This window comes from Lampetra fluviatilis, chromosome 72, assembly GCF_964198595.1.
Source record: "Lampetra fluviatilis chromosome 72, kcLamFluv1.1, whole genome shotgun sequence".
NCBI lineage: Eukaryota > Metazoa > Chordata > Hyperoartia > Petromyzontiformes > Petromyzontidae > Lampetra > Lampetra fluviatilis.
The window spans coordinates 1245654-1263268 of NC_136346.1; the positions used below are offsets into that span (position 1 = coordinate 1245654).

At 53.6% G+C, this 17615-nt stretch overlaps 1 protein-coding gene across 1 annotated transcript in view; it reads left to right on the forward strand.

Annotated features, from left to right (window-relative positions):
• Positions 1-17615, forward strand: part of LOC144953119 (uncharacterized) — a 65811-nt gene that overhangs the window by 20192 nt on the left and 28004 nt on the right. The gene's annotated exons all lie outside the window — the stretch shown is intronic.

Consider the following 17615-nt stretch of genomic DNA (forward strand, 5'->3'; position numbering starts at 1 on the left):
TGGTTGGGTTCGCGGGATGGAGATAAGGCGACAGAGCTGGCCGTGCGAGAAGACCGCCGTCTGCAGATCGATTCCAACGCGATCGAACGTCTGTCCCTGCTCCTCCGTCATTCATGCAGGGGGCGAGTAGGTTTACAGCGCCCCCTGCATGAAAATGATGGAAAGTACAGCGTTCATCACAGTTAAAGTAGTGTGCTTAAATACGATGGAAAGTGCAGGGTTCATCACAGATGAAGTGCGCTTATATAAGAGCACTAGCGGAAAGTATCCGGCGTTGCCCGGGCGAAGAGACACACACACACACATGGACTTAGACACACAAACATCGACCCACACACACAAACACATCTACTTACACACACACAGACATTCGCTTCAGATACACACACATGGAGTTACACACGCAAATCGACGTACACACATACAGCGACTCGAACACACACACGTAGACTCGCACACATGGACCTAAGCACACATACGGATTTACACAAATATCGACTAACAGACACACACATGGACTTACACACATGGACCCATGCACACACATCGACTTACACACACACATGGACTCACACACATACATATGTTGAGGCGCAAATGACGACACGGAGGCAGGTCTTCAGTTAAGGGCTTGCGCCAGTTATTTATTAAGGGTTTTGGATAACTTTCCCAGGGGTAGGGGTTGTTCACACGAACCTTCACTCTGTCTGTTCCTAGCTCGGCTAGCTCCAGCACTCTCTCTCTCGAGTCAGATCGGGGGTTCAGCCAACACCGACCGACCAGGGAGAGCAGCACCTTCTATCAATACGGCCGGCTTCTCTTCAGACTCCCTGAGCTCTACCCCTGGCTGGCTCTTCAACCGCTCTCTATCCCGGGTTCCCACAGTAACCCCGCGTCCGTCACGCAGTCCCCCTTAAGTATCGAGAGGAGACGTGGCGTCATCGCCTCACCCAGCATGCATGACGTCATCGCACTGAACAGCGAGCATGAGGTCACATCCCCATATAACTCCACACAGAGACTCGCACACATTGGCCTCCACACATATGGACTCGCACAGACATGGACTTTAGATACACACACATGGAGTTATACACACATGGAGTTATACACACATATCGACTCACAAACACATTGACTTACACAAATATGAACTAACAAAGATCCCCCGTATAGCCTTAACAGACTGTAGGGGCAAGTGCTGTTAGCGAGCACCTATGGACTAGCACACACATGGACTAACACACAGCGACTGACACACACACATAGACTAATATGCACACTTGGACTTACACACACATCGACGTACACACACAGACATCTGGCATTGCCCGGGCAAAAAAGACAGACACTCCGACTTACACACACACACATGGACCTAAACACACACACATATGGACTCAAATACACACACACATCGACTCACACACACATCGACTTACACAGCAATACCCGATGATGCCACAGCTAGAGCAATTTTCTCTCTCTGGCGAGCCTTTGCGAGGAGCAGTTTCAAAACAAAGGTCTTCCCAGTACTGGCAGGTGCAGCAATGATAAAAATGACTCGATTTGTAGTCTCAATGTCTTCCAAGATTTCCGTTTAAGCTTCTATTTATGCATCCATCAGCTTTGGTTAATTTTCCTAACTAAATTTAAGAATATGTCGAGCATAATATCATATTTCACGTAAGTTCTCTTGAACAAGGGCATGCAGGTTGTCCCTGTAGGGCAGGGGTGGGCAAACTTTTTGACTCACGAGCCACAATGGGTTCTAAAATTTGACCGAGGGGCCGGGCTAGGAACAGATGGATAGAGTGTTTGTGTGAACTAATATAAATGACATGTAAAAATCATTACATGAAAGGATTTTGCCTTTAACAGGTAGCAAAGCATTTATTTGCAAGGCAATTTAACAAATTGCACGAACATGAACAATACAAAAACATGTCGTAACGTGACTGATCAAACATCATGAAAACATCTGAGGCCTGCGCCAAACCAATTACCTCACTTGAACTTGTTTATTATCTATGTAATGTAGTAACTCGGCGGGAGACGACTTCACGGGTAGCACACTCTTTTATTTGAACCAACTATATTTACACGGGTGACCAACACCCACTTAGCTACACGGGTGACCAACACCCACTTAGTTACTCGGGTGACCAACACCCACTTAGTTACTCGGGTGACCAACACCCACTTAGTTACTCGGGTGACCAACACCCACTCTGTTACTCGGGTGGCTAACACCAGCCTAACCCACACAGTTCCCCTGGCTACACCAACACGGGCTCTTACGCCCCGTAGCTTCTCGGAACACACCCAGCCGGGGTGTCCGTCTCGACTCTGGGTCCCACAGTCTCTCGGCCCACATGGGCGTCGGACCACGGGTCCCACAGTCTCGCCTCCGAGCCACACAGGGCCCCGGTCCCGATAAGGATGGCGGGACTAGGGGTCTCGGGGCTCTACTCCTTCAACTCCGTCTTCGATCTTCAACTGGTTAACAACAACCACGAGTGCTCTCGCGCGTCACCCTTTATACCCCTCCTGCGGACGTCGCTGAGAGCACCCATCCCATTTGACCAATCACTGGGCGCTGGCTACGATCCTCTTTTCCCACCTCGTGTCAGCGCGCCTCACCACCCACGCCGCGCCGCCCGTAATCCCTCACTCCCGGCGCGCGCGTCCATACCACGCCCACATCGCGTGCCCAACCCCGCACCCCGTGCCGCCCCGTGATCCATCACTGTCGGCGCACGTCAACACCACCACTACATCACCCCCTACCACATAGCTCGCAGCCGACCCGGCTGCTATAAAAAGAACCAACACGCCCTTTCCCCCCCATGTGTGCCCCGTAACACAACAACAAACATAACAACACAACACAAATTTCGATTTAAAGCTTTCGTGACTGCAGGGATTCATCTTCTTGGTTCTTTCGGTAAAGTCACGTAGAAGGGAAGTAATAAAATAATAAAAATAAAATAAAACATAATAAAACAACATTATGTTTTATTTTTATTATTTTATTACTTCCCTTCTACGTGACTTTACCGAAAGAACCAAGAAGATGAACACAACACAACACGAACACCGCAATCCGCAAAAATCGGCAAATGCCACTACAACCACAAGAACAATATGTACAATCCGGCGAGTGACAACAATAAATGTGTATGCAGAAAAAATATGTTTCTTCGACTCGTGCAGCGTCCCATTCTTTCCGAGCGTCCCTTGAACGGGACATTACCCCGGGAGAGGGGGAACACGGCGGCGAGCTCGGGTTTGAGAATTTTTTTTATTTTTATTTTTCACGAAAAGTGTTGTGTCCTAGCTCGAGTCCGCCTAGCCGGTCCGTCGTACGGCACCAGACGCGGTTGACCGTCCGGTGGTGCCGGCAATTCAGGAAGGCATGGGCCAGGCATCGGGGATCCGCGCGTGCCGCGGGGTTCCGGCTCCCGACGGTCAGCAGCCGTCAGGTCCGAGACACCTGGGGGTGGGTCAGGTGGAGACACGTGAGGATCAGCCTGCGACACATCCCTCCCCGAGTCGACGGTCACATCACACGCTTGGTCGCCACGGCACAAAACGGGGTCACGCGGTGCCGCGTAGGGTTTCAGTCGGGAGGGGTGCACGTACCAACGGCGTTTTTCCCATTTAATCTGTATACTCTGGGGTCGTGCAACCCGCACAATTTCCACCGGTCCCCTCCATGGTCTCAACAATTTGGGGGACGTAGCCAACGGTGCGTGTGGACAATGCAGCCAGGCCTTATCGCCCGGTTTCCAATCGTGCGTATGCACCCTCCGTCCATGCAATCTCTCGTTCGCGACCTGCCGAGACCGTGAATTCAATCTCGCAGCCTCTCGCGCTTCGGCCAATTTGGCGATATTAAATTTGATGTGGTCTGCCAATTTTGATTTTGCACGTGGCTGGGAAATCCCCAGTTGGACGTCCATGGCCGGATCGGCCTCCCGCCCATACATAAGAAAAAATGGGGAAAACCCCGTCGCCGCATGAGGGGCCATTCGATAGGCCGCGAGTACCCCCGGTACCTGCAAGTCCCAATCAACCTGATCGACGCAGACCTGTTGGCACAGCATAGACGTAATCGTCCTGTTCAGACGTTCAACCATTCCGTCAGTCTGCGGGTGGTACGAGGAGGTACGCACTTTCTTCGTACCCAACAGGTCGCACACCTCGCGCAACAAAACGCTCGAAAAATTCTTCCCTTGGTCCGTCAGTAAGCGTTCGGGGGTGCCCTTGTCCAAAACATAACCTTGGACAAAGGCGTCCGCCACTGCCGCAGCCGACTGGTTGGCGAGTGGCCATGCCATGGGCCAGCAGGTGAAATACTCAACGCCAACCAGCAGGAACTTATTTCCCCTAGGTGTAGCGGGAAAGGGCCCCAAGATGTCTAACACAACCAATTCGTTTATGCGCGAAACCTGAATGGATTGCAGTGGTGGATTAGCCGCTATCGGTGGCGGCTTTCTTTGGGCGCACCCTACACATCCCTTAAGAATGTTCGCCACGTCGTTGCCCATCCCCGGCCAATAATAGTCTCGCTGGACTAGGGCAAGCGTTTTGTGAAAACCCAGATGCATGAGTCGTTCACGAGCAGCCAGGACGACCCTACCCCGCATGGCAAAAGGCACAACGAGCGCGTGACGCCGGGACATGTTGTCCCACTTCATCAAGAGGCCCTGTCTGCACACCCAGGAACCGACCCGCGTTTCCCCCCCCTCGGGGTAGCGTGAGTAGGGAGCTGTCGGCCATTTGGAGACGGCCCCACTCGATGAGAGGCAACGCTAACAGCGAGTCCCTCCCCGCAGGAGCGTCGACTCCCGTAGTATCAGTGGCGGCGAGCACAACTTCCGCGGGAACGGCGACAGGGGGTTTACACCGCGCCGATCCCAGCAGACACGCGCATTCCGTGCGCGGTGGCAACCGCGACAAGGCATCCGCATTCGAGTGGCGCAATCCCTTGCGGTAAATCGTCGTGAATTGGTAGTCCTGAAGGACCTCCAACCATCGGGACAATTGGCCGGATGGCTGCCCCACCCGCATAGCGTATTGGAGAGCCGCATGGTCCGTACGAACCGTAAAATGACGGCCGTAAAGATACGGCCTGAATTGCTGTATGAAAAAAACAATCGCCAGCAATTCACGACGTGTCACGCAGTAGCGTTGTTCCTCAGGAGACAGAACTCTGCTACCGTAGGCGACCACCCGTTCGACCCCCCCGACCACCTGTGAGAGCACTCCCCCGATACCCGTGTTACTAGCATCCGTGTCGAGCAAAAACGGCTGCGTGAAATCGGGGTAACACAAGGGGGGAGCCTGCACCAAGGCGTCACGAAGGGAGCAGAACGCAGCCTCCTCCTCGGGCCCCCAGTGAAACCGCACACCTTTAGCCGTCAAAGCGTGCAGGGGCCTGGCTATGGTGGCAAACTGCTTGACAAAACGTCGGTAATAGGAGGCGAATCCTATGAAGCTGCGGACTTCAGTGACCGAGGTTGGCGTTGGCCATGAGCTGACGCATTGCGTCTTAGCAGGGTCTGTCGATATCCTTGTACGACTAACGATATGGCCCAAGTACCTGACCGATTCCCGAAGCAGATAACATTTAGCCGGTTTAAATTTAAGCTTAGCGGAACGCATCCTGAGGAACACCGCTCTCAGCCGCTGGAGGTGCTCCTCAAAAGTCCGGCTGAAAACGATGATATCATCGAGGTAGATCAAACAGGTGTCCCATTGGAGACCTGACAAAACCAATTCCATGAGCCTCTGGAACGTGGCGGGAGCGGAATGTAAGCCCATGGGCAATCGATTGAATTCAAATAGGCCACCCGGTGTCCGGAAAGCGGTTTTTGGTTTTGATTCGTTATCGAGGGGCAATTGCCAAAATCCCGAAAGCAGATCGAGCGTCGAAAAAAACTGTGCTCTCGCCAAGGCATTCAGCGACTCATCCATTCTGGGGAGCGGATACGCATCGGCCATTGAGATTTTGTTTAGGCGGCGGAAATCGACACAGAAGCGCAAGGACCCGTCCTGTTTTTTAACCAGGACGATGGGAGCACCCCACGGACTGGAAGAGGGCGAAATGATGTCTGCCGCCAACATGTCGTTAACCGCCGACTGCACATGCTCCTTTTCGGCTGGGCTGAGCCAAAAGGGATTCTGTCGAATAGGTGCCGCGTCCCCCGTAGCTATGTGGTGGCGCAAAAGGTCTGTGCAACCAATATCGTACTTGTGTCTGCTAAACACGTCAGCGAACTCGAGTAGCAAGCCCCGCAATGCTCCCAACTGCACACTGGACAAGTTACTAGACCCGGCACACAACGAGTCCAACCACTCAGTCCCCTCCTCACTTTGAGGATGCGTATCGACACTCGAATCCGCGTGAGCAACGAGCTGTTCCTCGATGGGTAGCGGCGCGGCGTGAGCCAGCACCGTTCCCTGTGTAATCACGGCCGGCCGCGACCCCGTATTCAGGACCATAACGAACGGCTCACTGTCCCCCCTCACCATGGTCTGAGCTACCGCTAAGTCGAGGCCCCCTTTTGCCCTATTAGACGGCCCCAACAGAACTCCCTGTGCCCCCGCATCCACCCCGAGGGGTTTCCTCAACCGAAGGGGTACCAACATTTGCGATCCCGGGGGCACCCGTACAGTCCGAGTCGCCAACGCCTGCACAGTCGCACAAACCGTGCGTATCTTAGTAGGACTCGTCAAAAACGGAACCCGCCGTCCCGATGGAAGCTCGATGCAGGCCTGATCTATGAGAATTTTGATGGGCATTTTAGACAGAAAGTCCGTACCTAGCAAACAAGGAACGGCCAGCGATGATGATACAAAAATAGGACCCGCCAATTTGATATCGCCAATACAAATAGACGCCCGAATCTGGCCGATGATTCCCAAGGAACCCCCGTTCGCCGCGTAAAATGGCACGTCCACTGGCAGAAGGGGTCGACATTGGACGGGAAGAATGTTATAAATAAGGTCCGAAATGATAGTGGCCGACGCACCCGTGTCCACAAGCACCCGGACCTCAACCCCGTCAATAAATCCCGTTACCACGGACGACCCGGCCGACGCAGCCACTATCCTGTGGGCCAATTCGGACCATTGAACTGCTTTCGGGCCGTGTACGAACCCCCCTCGCCGAACCGAACCCCCGGTGCCCATACGCGGTTCCCCCACCGCCAAGAGGCGACCCGAACGTGCCGCGTACGTGGACCGAGCGTGTGAGGTGCCGCGACTTGCCGGGTTTAGCTGGGATGACTTGTGGCCCTGGTCGTCGTCCGGACGTGGTCCCGTGGCGCGCTGACGCGGAGCCCGGCACCCGGACGCGACGTGACCCCGAAGCCCGCAGTTGTAGCAGACGACGAGGGACGTCGTAGGTTTCGGTTGCTCCAGCTTGCGGGATGAACGTGTGGGCGAACGACCTCCCGTTCTCCACTCCCCCGGTCTCGATACGGTGAAAGCCTCCTCCCGAGCCGCAGCAGGCTGAGGCTCGGCGACCGTGGCGGCCGGTGCCGCGTTCCCCGCCGATGCGCAGATGACCGTCGGCTTGCGCTTGAGGACTTCGTATGCGTGAATACTCGTGGCGATCCCCAGGGAGCAAATGTCCATCTCGTCCGCCACATTAATGGGGACTCCCAAGTTGTGAGCCAACGCCAGCAGCTGCTCCGTCACCATGGCGTCCTTCGCCTCCTTGTCCATGCGGGGAAAAGCTGCGTCCGCCAGGGCGAGCAGCGCCGTGCGATAGGCGAGCGTTGTTTCTCCCGCCACCTTCCGCCGATCGTAGAAATGGTGGCGACAGGTGGAGGGCGGCCCGAACACCTTAGCCATTAGGTGTAGCGCGGCCTGGAGCGTTGAGCGGGACGACCTTGCGGCAGATGTGAAGGCTGCAAGCGCGTCGTCGTCGAGCATCGCTGGCAGCGCGCGCAGGGCAGTGGTGTCGGACCACCCCGACATTTCTTGATGTGCGAGGAACCTTCGTTGGAAGGCTCCCCAGTCGCCCCCATCCGCCTTGAACGCCGACAGCGCGGGCAATCTTTGCTGAAGGACCCGATCGTCGTCGATGTCGGAGCGATTTTCCCGCGCACCGCTGTGGTTGTGGAAAATGTCGGCTCCGTCTGCAGGCGCAAAATGGAGAGCTCCGGCGCGCGCTGATGACGCGGGCTGCGCTGAGTGGAGATCTCCGGCCACGTGGTGTCCGCGCTTCCCGCCAATCGATGGCGGACCCTCAAAAACGGCGCCAACTTCAAAACTTTTGGCGCAAAGCGCCTTCTGGCGGGATCCCTCCAGCCTCGCTCCCTCCTCCAACCCCGCAGCCGTCCCTCCGCCCGCTGGAACGGAGATTTCCGCCAAAATTGCAGCGGCGGCGAGCAGCAACTCCGCCAGGCGGGAGTGTGCGTCCTGTAGGCTGGTGTCGGAGGCGAGCGGAGCGTCGGCCATCGCCGCGAAGTGCTGCATCGGCGGCAACTCCTCATCCTCTCCTCCCGAGGTTGGTGTCTCCGGCACGCCGTCGTCTTCCCGACCTCGCTCGTGGGTACGGGTAGTCTTCCCAGTGTCCATTCTTCTTGAAGACAGGTTTACTTCTGACGCCAGTTGTAATGTAGTAACTCGGCGGGAGACGACTTCACGGGTAGCACACTCTTTTATTTGAACCAACTATATTTACACGGGTGACCAACACCCACTTAGCTACACGGGTGACCAACACCCACTTAGTTACTCGGGTGACCAACACCCACTTAGTTACTCGGGTGACCAACACCCACTTAGTTACTCGGGTGACCAACACCCACTCTGTTACTCGGGTGGCTAACACCAGCCTAACCCACACAGTTCCCCTGGCTACACCAACACGGGCTCTTACGCCCCGTAGCCTCTCGGAACACACCCAGCCGGGGTGTCCGTCTCGACTCTGGGTCCCACAGTCTCTCGGCCCACATGGGCGTCGGACCACGGGTCCCACAGTCTCGCCTCCGAGCCACACAGGGCCCCGGTCCCGATAAGGATGGCGGGACTAGGGGTCTCGGGGCTCTACTCCTTCAACTCCGTCTTCGATCTTCAACTGGTTAACAACAACCACGAGTGCTCTCGCGCGTCACCCTTTATACCCCTCCTGCGGACGTCGCTGAGAGCACCCATCCCATTTGACCAATCACTGGGCGCTGGCTACGATCCTCTTTTCCCACCTCGTGTCAGCGCGCCTCACCACCCACGCCGCGCCGCTCGTAATCCCTCACTCCCGGCGCGCGCGTCCATACCACGCCCACATCGCATGCCCAACCCCGCACCCCGTGCCGCCCCGTGATCCATCACTGTCGGCGCACGTCAACACCACCACTACATCTACATTAACAGGTTAGAGCAGCCACGCAGGCTGTGTGTCGGAGATTTGGCTCTAACCTCGCTGCAGCAACACATCATCACTTTCAGTTTCAGTGGGAACAGTGTTGTTGATCTCCCATTTTTGCCAGTGCATCCAAGTCTGGAGTTATTTTGGTTGTGGCAATTCTCAGGATAGATGTGAGGTGCTGATCCGTTAACTTTTATCTGTGATGGGCTTTGTTGGCGTTCATGACGCTGAATGTCTGCTCACACACATGTCGAGCCAAACAAAGTGTGCAGTCCTCCGGAGGTTTGGAAACGTGGCTCTTTTAAGTGAAGCATAAAAGTAATTCAGTTTAACTTCTCCTTTAGGACGGAGTCAGACTGAAGATCTATCAGTTCCAACTGCAGCTACTGTGGTGCTGTTTCAGGGTCTTGTGATAGGGGACAGGACACCAGCTGAAGTGACTGTTCAATGTTTTCGAAATCAGAGAACCTACGGCAGAATTCTCTGTGCAGGTCCTCAAGCGATTTGCTGTATTTTTTTGCGTTTCACGGTGGCTCTTCCTGCATGGCAAGTGTGGAGAAATTAGCAAAAGATTTGTTCGCAATTTGTCCGGAGAACAAAGTGAGCTTGGATTTGAAGGCTTTCACATGTTTGTACATGTCGTGAACAAACTGATCTTTCCCCTGCAGTTTCACATTCAGCTCATTCATGTGTGAAAATGTCCACAACAAACGCAAAGTCACTAAGCCAGTTCTTGTCGCTTAGCTCAGGGAATTCGTCAGATTTCCCCATCAACTCCAAAAATGCGATGATGTCCTCTTTCAGCTCCCACACTCGTTGTAACTCTTTCCCCAAACTTAACCAGCGGACACGAGAGTGGTACAGCAAGTGCTAATGATCCGCATCAGTTTCCTCCAGGAACGTAATAAACTGACGGTGCTGAAGTCCCCTTGCTCGTATCAAGTTCACAAGTTTTACGACTGGATTCACGACATGATTAAGCTGCAATACAGACTTACACAGGGATTCCTGATGGATGATGCAGTGAAGGAAAATAAGATCCTGGACAGGATCTTATACGAATATTCTCTCTCTCTCAGAATCGACCGACTGATGTAGCAGACGAAACAATCATCTTGTTGAACGATTCTCAACCTTGATGCGGCAATGTTAGTTTTCTCTGTTGTTCGAGGTGCGCCATCTATTGGGGAAATGGGGGCATTACAGGAGGAAGGTAACATTTTATTTAATAACTAGCGGTAAGTACACGGCGTTGCTCGGGCAAAAAACGAAGATACACACATGGACTTACACACAGACATTGACCCACACGCATAGAAACACATCAACTTAGACGCACACACACACACATATATGTTTAAATCCAGGAAAGGATCGTTAGCAGGCCAGCCTAAATGTGTCTAACTGGCGAAGATGTTTTATTAGGGGGGTGCACGTTTCGCAAGCGTAGAGAAGGGAGGGAATTACCGTGGCCGAGAAGACCTGGAGCTTCATGCGGAGCGGAAGACCAGGTAGCTTCCACACAGCATAACGCAGCCGATGAAAAGATAATGGCGCTCGACTGATTTGGAGTGAGACCTCTGCTGTTAAACCGGAGCCAGTCATGAGCACACTGGCCAGGTATGGGAATCTTGGCAATTCTAGATTTGAAGCTTTCGTGACTGCAATGATTCATATTCTTAGGTTTTTTCGGTAAAGTCACGTAGGTAAAACATTAAAATTAATGAAAGTAAAATAAAATAAAAATCACGACGTTTCGGAGGCAACACAAGTCTCTGTCATCAGGTGGGACCGTCACAGCCAGATTTGCTGCATCAAGTGAGGCAATGATTCAAGATGTAATCCCTTAAGAGCAAGTTGAGGGGGGAGGAGAGGGGGGGCGGAGCTCATCAGAATGTGGTAGCCAATGAATGGAACGTATCGGGAGGGAGGGGGGCGGGGCTCAAAGACGGCACGACGTGTCACGTAGAACGCCTCGGGAGGGGGGAGGGGGGGGGCGGGGCCAAAAGAATGCACAACGTGGTACAGGTCGGCGGCTTGGACGTGGTTATGCGCAAGCAACTACTGCTGCACACGCCAACGCATTGGACAGAGAGGGGGAGGGGAGGCCAAACGAGAGTGTGGTGCAAGTGTACGTGGACATGTGTGTGTACAAGCACCTGTTGATACACATGATAGAAAAGAACGAAAATGCCCATGTTTATACCAGTGCTGGCTGAACAATGAAGAGAGTACTGTTAAACACTGGAGATGTTAACACTCGGTAAAGTAAAGTAAAATAGTGCCTGTCAGATAAGATGGTCCAAAAATGTGTAATTAAGTCTTTTTTGCGTGGTTGATAACATCTTTCCAATGATTACTAAGTTTGTACCCATCATCACAGTTGAAATTATGTCTGTGTTTGTATATTTGTATGGCTTCGTGTACAAACCTTTGATGGTAGCCAGGAGGTTTGCAGAGAACCTTGGTCTCGGAAAAGACAATTTCATGAGAGCCCACCGAGTTGTAGCAATGATCGGCAACGGCCGAAGAATCAGTTCTGCCGTGTTTCAGATCTGACTTGTGCTCGCGGACACGATCAGAAACATGACGTTTCGTTTCTCCAATGTAGCAATCACCACAAATGCAACTCAATTTGTAGACTCCAGGATACTGTAAGTCAGGAACGACATCCTTCACAGATGGGATCAGATCACGGATTTTATGCACCGTACTGAATCGGACTTGGATCTTATGTTTGTTTAGAATTTTGTAGATCTTTTTGGTCACGCCTGCTATGTATGGTAACGTGATGGTTTTGGTCGGAGTTTCATGTGGCTGTTTCTGTGTGGTGGGAGAGACAGCTTGGCGGATAGTGCGGTCAGAGTATCCGTTCATCCTGAGGGCTCGTTGTACATGTCTTAATTCACCGGTCAGGTGGTGTTGGTCAGAAATGCCATGGGCTCTGAGGTATAGCGTTTTAATGAGAGAATTCTTTTGAGATGGGTGGTGGTGGGAATCCGGTTTCAGGTAGGAATCTGTGTGGGTGGCTTTCCTGTCTAGACAGAATGTCCCAAGGATCCTTGGGACATTCCTCCCCCCTCAACTTGCTCTTAAGGGATTACATCTTGAATCATTGCCTCACTTGATGCAGCAAATCTGGCTGTGACGGTCCCACCTGATGACGGAGACTTGTGTTGCCTCCGAAACGTCGTGATTTTTATTTTTATTTTATTTTACTTTCATTAATTTTAATGTTTTACCTACGTGACTTTACCGAAAAAACCTAAGAATATGAATCTTGGCAATCTCTCCACAACTACCGCATCACCAATTGTGAGTTGTGGGGGTGGATTGTTCCATGGTACAAAATACCCAGGCAGGTGCTTAGTTTTGGTGGGGCCGATGGTAAGGCCCCACCTCTTCGTGGCAAGCTCCAGGTTCAGCCGCAGTGAGCAGCAATCACCAGAGCATCGGCATACATAACATGGTTGAGCAATAGGGAGGCATCCCTTGACCGCACCTGGGCATCGATCAGCCTCCCATTGTATATACCATATGGTAATTCCTCGGGAACAGCCATTGAAGGCTTCACGAACTACGTGGTCAAAAGATATGTTGAATAATGTGGAGCCAGAGGAATTCCCTGTCACACCGTAAGGTGTAGAGGGAATGGCTGTGACTGACGGCCATGGAGTTTGACGCGGGGCCGCTCACCATCATGAAGGTCCTTAAGGATCATGAGCAAAGTTTCAGGGACTCCGAAATCATGAAGAACAACCCAGAGGCCAGGCCTACTGATGGTATCATAGGCCTTGAGCAGGTCAATAAAGCACATACATTCACTCACACATGGACCTACAGACACGCAAAGAAATGGACTTACACTGACTGACATGGAGCCATGCACACAAAGCGACTAACACAGACAGCCATGGACTGACACACACAGACATATCGACTCACACACACAAACACATGGACTTACACACACATACATATGTAATAAACGACTGGACCACGATGTCTGGCTCAGTGTCCTTTATTCGGTTCGTGCTGTACTCCCACACGGCTGTCTCTACTCTGTAGCTTCTCCACGGTGCTGACTCCGATGTCGGCCCGATCCACAACAGCAGCCCCGCTGCTGTTTCTCTCACACAGCCCCCCTTGGCTGTACTCGCTGCAACTCCTCTCTCTCTCCGCAGCTCTGACAGCCTCGTGCTGTCTCCCTCTCTCTCTCCGCAGCTCTGACAGCCTCGTGCTGTCTCTCTCTCTCTCTCTCCGCAGCTCCACCTGGCAGCCACACCGCTGCCTCTAACACGCAGCCCTTCTGGCTGTCTCCTCTGCAGCTGCACACCACTCTGCAGCTTCCTCCTGTCTTCGGGGTTGGCTCCCGATGGCCGTCGGTGCCCCCCCCTCTTCTCACTCGCCCGCGTGGCCTCACTCTTTTCCGCTCACACCCCGACTGACTTCCCCTTCCGGTTTACCCGCTTAAGGACCCGAACCTTCCACCCACGTCACATGACTCCACCCCCCGTGACGTCACATCCGGAAGGTCGCTTACGCCCGCATTACACCACCCTCCCCCGTAGAAAAATCCCAGCCGACCTCGGCTGACCAATAGCAAATCGTAATGCGGCGAACCGAGCTTTCCCCCCTAAAGGACACTAAGCATACAATGTAACAGCAAGAACAACAACAACGCAATTAACATCAACGAACGTACAAAAAGCATGCAATAAATACAACTGTAAGAAAAAAAAAATAACAACACAGCAACAATCAACGAAACGTAAGCGATTTGGAACGTGTGCGGGTCGCCGGCCCGTCCCGGACGGTCGGCGGCCCACTCGCAGAACGGGAACGCGATGAAAGTCGAGGAATGACAGGGGGTAATCCCCCTGTCGCAGCTGGAAGTCCACCAACGTCCCGTGTCCCTAAAGAGTTAGTCTTGGGCTTGTCCTGTGACCGTGCCCGCAGCTGGGTCGGAAGGGCTGCAGGGCTCGAAGGTCCCGCAGACCTGGCAGGCGTCCTCCGAGCAGGGCCCCTCGTCCCCCGCAATGTCACGGCCGGCCTGTCTGGAACAGGTACAACAGGCGCTCTAGCAAGATCAATGGACGCAGGCAGGGGAGAGTCAGCAGCAACAGACCTCGGCAAGGCAACATTGGGGGATGACGCATCATGTAAGGGAGCAACATATGGTTTCAAGCGCGACGTATGCACAACCCAGCGACGAGACCCAATTTGGACGCGTGCTGACTGTGGGTTGGGAACCGCAATGAGGCGTACGGGACCATGCCAGGGTTTGTGCAATTTCGGAGAGGTTCCCGGACGTACCTGTGGACAATGAAGCCAGGCTAGGTCCCCAACCTTCCAGGGGCACTCCCCCTCGGACCGTCGCGCATATCGCTCGTTCCGGGCCTGGGCTTTGGCCGTAGCCACGCGGGCATTCTCCCGCGCCTCCGTGACTCGGCGAACCGTGTCCTGAATGTATTCAGGAAGTGGTTTACGAGGTCCCTTCACCCCAGTTCCCAATTGCACATCCACCGGCGGCACGTTTTCCCGACCATACATAAGGTAAAACGGCGAATACCCTGTAGCCGCATGAGGCGTCATCCTGTACGCCGAAAGCACTCCGGGGATGTGCAGATCCCAATCTGATTGTTGTTCGCTCACGGTATGGCAAAGCATGGCAGACAATGTCCTGTTCAGCCGTTCAACCATACCATCCGTCTGCGGATGGTATGGGGATGTCCGTACTTTCTTAGTCCCAAGGCCCGCGCACACTTCCGCCAATAATTTAGAAGAGAAATTCCTGCCCTGGTCCGTGAGGAGTCTCTCAGGCGCCCCCTTATCCATAATATATCCAAACAAAAAGGCGTCGGTAATGGCCGCGGCCGACTGATCGGGCAACGGCCAGGCCATCGGCCAACGGGAGAGGTACTCAACCCCTACCAGCAAATATTTATTACCCCTCGCCGATGGTGGAAAAGGTCCCAATATGTCCAGTGCCACCAATTCATTGACTCGAGACACCTGAATCGACTGGAGAGGCGGCACGTAAGGATGTTTCGGCGGCTTACGTCGTGCACACGCAGGGCACGCGCGCACGTGCCCTACGACATCTGTCGCCATGCCGTGCCAAAAATAATGACGTTGCAACGTCAACAAGGTCCTCTGCACCCCTAAATGCAAGAGAGTGTCACAATGGAGGGTTCTAATCAACTCGAATCGCAAGGACGTTGGTACCACCAGGCGCCAACGTTCCTGGAACCCCTCCCGCCACATAAGCAGACCATCTCGGAGAGCGGTTTGCGGCCCCATAGCCGTACTCGGACTCCCATTGTCCCTAGCAGACCGCTTCCGCAAGGACACCAACGACTCATCCATCATCTGTTCCCGGATCCAGACAGACCGCGGCAGATTCAAAACCCCGTCAGCCGGTCCCGGTTCCATCGGAGTGTCCGACTTCTCGACGGCCAACGTAAGCGGCTGAGGGGGGTTTGGAATCGGCGAACACCTATGCGTCCCCGACTCACATTTACAAGGGGCGCGCCGCGGTAATCTGGAAAGTGCGTCAGCGTTCGCATGGCGCACTCCCTTCCGATGTTGAATTTGGAAGGAAAATTCCTGTAGCGTGTCCAACCAACGTGCCAACTGTCCGGATGGCTGGTCAATTTTAAGGGCATATTGCAAGGCCGCATGATCCGTACGCACAATAAAAGAACGACCGTAGAGGTATGGTCGAAATTGCCGTAGGAAAAAAACAACCGCCAATAGTTCTCTGCGAGTGACACAGTAGCGGGTTTCCGCAGGAGACATGACTCGGCTACCATACGCCACGACACGCTCTACACCCCCTTTAGACTGTGATAATACCGCCCCAATACCCGTGTCACTCGCGTCCGTATCAAGAATGAATGGGTGATCGAAATCGGGATAATCCAATGTTGGGGCCATGGCCAATAGATCACGCAGACTCCGAAAGGCCGCCTCCTCCGGCTGTCCCCAAACAAACTTCCGTCCTTTACCCGTAAGGAGATGCAAGGGCCTCGCAATCGTAGCAAAACCCGGCACAAATCTTCGGTAATACGAGGCAAATCCCAAAAACCGCCGAACATCCCCCACGGTGGCCGGAGTCGGCCAATCCCGGACGCACGCCGTCTTTTCCGGATCCGTGGACACCCCCTCAGCACTCACAATGTGCCCCAAATAGCGGACGGACCGTTGCAGTAGGTGACATTTCTTTGGTTTGAATTTCAATTTGGCAGAACGCATCCTCGTGAACACTGTCTCCAGCCGCGTCAAATGTTCATCAAATGTGCGGCTGAAGACAATAATATCATCCAAATATATAAGACATGTCTCCCACTGCAACCCCGACAAAACGAGCTCCATCAATCTTTGAAATGTAGCAGGGGCCGCATTCAATCCCATCGGGAGACAGTTGAATTGAAATAACCCCTGCGGCGTACGGAATGCGGTTTTCTCCCGTGAGGACTCGTCAAGGGGAAGCTGCCAAAATCCCGAAGAGAGGTCCAGTGTGGAAAAGAACTTAGCCCCCGACAATGCGTCGAGGGAGTCATCCATACGCGGCAGGGGGTACGCATCTGCCACCGATATCTTATTCAATTTCCGGAAATCAACACAAAATCGCAATTTGCCATCCTTTTTCTTAACCAAGACGACCGGAGCGCCCCATGGGCTGTTAGATGGCGATATAATGTCCGCAGCCAACATGTCTTCCACTGCCCCCCGTACGTGTTCTCGCTCCGCAGGACTCATCCGATGCGAATTTAATCGAATAGGGGCAGCATCGCCCGTCTCAATGTGATGGTAAAGCAACGATGTGCGGCCCAAATCGAAATCATCGGAGCTGAACACATCGGAATATGTCAACAACAATTTACGCAGCGCACCACGTTGCTCCATGGACAGGGAAGAATTTCCGTCACATAAATCAGCAACCCAACGATTATCCGAACCCCTTGGCGCGGAAACCCCAGCAACCACTCCCCGGCTATGCGGACAATCATGGGTCGCAAACGCCGTAGTGGCATGTGCCACAACCGTGCCGGCCGGAACACGGACGTTTTCCCCCCCCGCATTAAGCACCTGTAAAAACGGTAATTGATCCGGCCGGACGATGGTCTGTGCTCCCACTAACGCCAACCCGGTTGTTATCGTGGCGGACGGTGACAACAAGACCCCTACTGCTCCTAGCCGATCAGGCAGGGGCTTCCGATACCGC